Source organism: Lolium perenne, chromosome 6 (genome assembly GCF_019359855.2).
Source record: "Lolium perenne isolate Kyuss_39 chromosome 6, Kyuss_2.0, whole genome shotgun sequence".
In the NCBI taxonomy this organism is placed as follows: domain Eukaryota; kingdom Viridiplantae; phylum Streptophyta; class Magnoliopsida; order Poales; family Poaceae; genus Lolium; species Lolium perenne.
In genome coordinates, this window is record NC_067249.2 from 54,594,631 (window position 1) to 54,599,042 (window position 4,412).

Sequence of the window (4,412 nt, forward strand, 5' to 3'; positions counted from 1 at the left end):
TGTTTCAATTTTCTTTTTCAAGTACTGCAACCTTGTTCCAACTCAGTATTGCCATTTCACTTATAGTTATATTACATTTTATGTTTTGAGTACAAATTTATTTACCCGTTAGCTCATTTTAATCTGCAGGCAATAGGCCTTTAGTACTCCCAATTTGTTTCTCTCTTTTGTTGGGAGGTACCAAATTATTGTTGAAGTGTTTACCTCTCCAGTATCATTGCCAAGTACACTAGCAGGAAATATACTTTTCGGAATTTTTTAACAACCCTGCTGCATTGCTTCTCACAGTTTCAATAAAACGCACATTATATTACCCATTCCATGCCACGAAATAAAGGATACATAATTCCTGCCCATAGCAGTACAGTGATACTAGTGAAAACATAACTACCATTCCAAATAGAAAACAAAGATGAAATACTAATATTTGCACCAACGTTGCTCTAGTCACTTGAGCTTGATGCATCCCCACCAAGTATAATTCCTTCTAGCTCTTCTTCATTCAGCTGGTTAATCTCGAACACTTCCTTTGCAAATTTACTTACTAGATCTTGCCAAATCCAAACATCACACATGAGGTGCTGCAAAAAAATTGCCCATATTATGGTTCATTTCCAGAATTAATTAGTACTTATCCCCTCATAGATTAGTACAACAATATTATTGCCAAATAAATCATACCTTCTTCCACCTAGGGTCCTCTTCATCATTGTTGCTGTTCTCAACCCAGCCATTGGCACATCGATAGAACAACCTCCCTTTATTTATTCCAGTACTACACATCCTACTAGCTGATTTAGTACCACAAGCACACTCAAAAGCAGGCTCAATCAACTTTTTCTGTGGCAAGACTACCTCAACTCTAACAATGATACCCATCCTGATAGTTTTAGCTGCAAGGAAGTTGAATCTTATGATCCATGGAGTTGGGGGTTCGCTATTTTTATAAAGGCTCTAGGGGCAAAATAGTCACATGCATTATATAGTTGGAGGCAGTTTGTGCATTGATGGTAATTTTGCCATCGAAGTATGCAAAATATTTGTTTGTAGTTCCAGCTAAATTTACATTCAATAATTACACCATATCATAGTTGTATGTACGTCGTGTAGATAGTAGTTTTCACATTTTTCTCTCCTGATGAGTACTAGTGCGTTTATTACTTTTTCGTCTTTATGTTCCATATATTTATCCAAGGCCTATGTCTGTAACACCTATGTAAATTACAATGACTTTTCATTGTAACTAGGTCCTCTAGTGTTCCCTCCATCGTGACTAAGATTTTAGCTCTTCCCAAGTCCTCTAGTGCGCCCTTAAGATGCACCCCTTATCGTTGTACTGGTCATTGGCACCCGTAAGTCCCGAAGGGCCCGTTATTTACCACGGCGCGGCCGTAGCCACATTTCTAAGCCCCAAGGGCTGTGTCGGCGGTGGAGGCCCCCTTTGTTGTTCCTGTGGCGGTGCTGCAGGCACCCACTAATGTTGCGGCGGTGGATGTGCCCAACTAGGTGCGACCGATGTACTATCGTATGGGTTCTAAGTGGCTCTTGGGGCGCGGCAATATCATGTCACACCTTTTCTAGGGCTTCATCATCCGACATGCCCGATGGAATGCTGCCGTTGCCGTACCTCCAAATTATCGGTTGCACAGGTTTGTACTTCAACTGTTGTCTTGACGGTGGTTCTGTTGCTGTTGTTAGGCCGTAGACTCTGTAGCGGGACGGGAGAAGATTTTCAAACGGATCCGGTAAGTACCCGTCATCATCCGACTAGTAGTTGCCTCGCTCCCCATGCTAATGTATCTCCAACTTATTATCTGTTTTACTACCATATGGTATAGCTATACAATTTATTAGATATAACTAACAAATTTTTTATTCCAACCTCACTATACATATATTTCGCGCATATTTCAATTGTTGTAGTCATTTTTTATTTAAAGTATCACGATTCACGTGGCATATAAAGGAAATACGAAAATTGACCTAAATTTGTTTTCAAAATTGTACATCTATTATATGGAAATGATACACACTACATACAAGAAGGGAATGTTGCATGAATCACGAAGCAGCTAGCGGTGGATGCGGCATCGGTACTTACCGGTGCCGTTAGAATGGACTTTCCGCAGGAGAGGATTTTCTAACAGATCCGCTAACTACCGGTCATCATCCCGACTGGTAGTTGCCTCGCGGTACGGGCTATTTTATCTCCAATTTATTATGTATTTTATCAACATATGATATGTCTATACTATGTATTAGATATTAATAACAATTTTTTTGTCCAACCACATTATACATATATATCGCGCATATTTGAATTGTTGTAGTTATTTTTTGGTTAAAGTATCACGAATCACGTGTCATATAAAGGAAATACGAAAATTGACTGGAATTTTCTTTTCAAATTTTATATATGTTATATGGAAATGATACACACTAGATACAAGGGAATGTAGCACGAATCACGAAGCAGCGAACGTTGGATGTGGCACCGGTTGTTACCGGTGCGGTTAGAAAGGACTTTCAATGCTTCATTTGTAGCCACATTTACCACCGCGCGGTCGTAGCCACATTTCTAAGCCCGCAGGGCTGTGTCGGCGGTGGAGGCCCCCTATGTTGTTCCTGTGGCGGCGCTGCAGGCACGAACTAATGTTACAGCGGTGTATGTGCCCAACTAGGTGCGGCCGGTGTACGATAGTATGTGTTCTAAGTGGCTCTTGGGGCGCGGCAATATCATGTAACACCATTTGAAGGGCTTCATCATCCGACATGCCCGATGGAATGCTGCCGGTGGCGTACCACCAAATTATCAGCTCCATTGGTTTGTACTTCAAGTGTTATCTTCATGGAGGTTGTGTTGTTGTTGTTAGGCCCGAGATTTTGTAGCGGGACGGGAGAAGATTTTCTTACGGATCCGGTAACTACCGGTCATCATTCGACTGGTACTTTCCTCGGGGTTCGTGCTAATTTATCTCCAATTTGTTATTATCTATTTTACTTCTATTTATTAGATAGAAATAACAAATTGTTTATTCCAACAACATTATATATATATTTCGCGCATATTTGAATTGTTGTAGTTATTTGTTGTTTAAAGTATCACGAATCACGACTCATATAAAGGAAATACAAAAATTGAATGAAATTTTCTTTTCAAATTTTATATATGTTATATGGAAATGATACACACTAGATACAAGGGAATGTAGCACGAATCACGAAGCAGCGAACGTTGGATGTGGCACCGGTTGTTACCGGTGCGGTTAGAAAGGACTTTCCGCAGGAGAGGATTTTCTAACGAATCCGCTAACTAGCGGTCATCATCTTGACTGGTAGTTGCCTCGCGATACGTGCTAATTTATATCCAAGGTATTATCTATTGTACCACCATATGTTATATCTATACCATTTAGTATATATAAATAACAAATTGCTTATTCCGAACACATTATACATATAATTCAGGCGTATTGTAATTGTTGTATTTATTTTATGTTTAAAGTATCACTACTTACGTCACATATAAAGTAATTACGAGAAATGACCAAAATTTATTTTCAATGTTCTATATATATTACATGGAAATGATTCACACTATATATAAGACGGGAATGTAGCACGAATCACAAAGCAGCTAGCGGTGCATGCCGCACCGATAGCGTTACAATGGACTTTCCGTTCTCGCAGAGCCTGGGTTTAATTGGTACCATTGTGATATTAATGCTGCCACATTAAATTTTTAATTTTTATCACGTAACATGTTTGTATGACACCAATATGTCAAATGATATCTACATTACAAGCCAAAAAATGTTGATGAAATCAATTTTGTAGACGCTATGAAACCAGTCTTCCAAGAAATTAGTTCGAATATTTGGTTGATATCCAAATCTTATCTGTCAGACATATTCAATTAATTCTACTTGTGACACAAATATGATTGCCATGGTTTATATTTTAATATGTGACATGGTATCTATATTTACTTAAATATGGTACTAACTGGTAGTCTATGAACTTTCAATACTTTGTTTCTAGAACCATGAGTACTATTATATAGAAATTCAACTCATTTCTGTCTAATATATTTAAATTTGCGTTCTTGTCACACTAATATAATTCACACATATACCCCGTATTTTCAACCATATGGTAGTAGCAGCATTTCTAGGCGCCACGGGATTTGTCGGCGGTGGATGCCCCCTTGGCGTTCCACTTTTCACATAACTTACTATGAAATAACAATTGACCAGCTAGATGAATCCCAGTAGGCTAACAACTCCACGGGACGTACCCCAGTCCTTACCCTCGTCCCGCACCACAGGATAACAACCGTCCCCGCCCGTAGCGCCGCCGGTGCAAAGTCCCATTGGTCGTGGCGGCGGCGGTGGCTCCTCCTCTTCTATTCC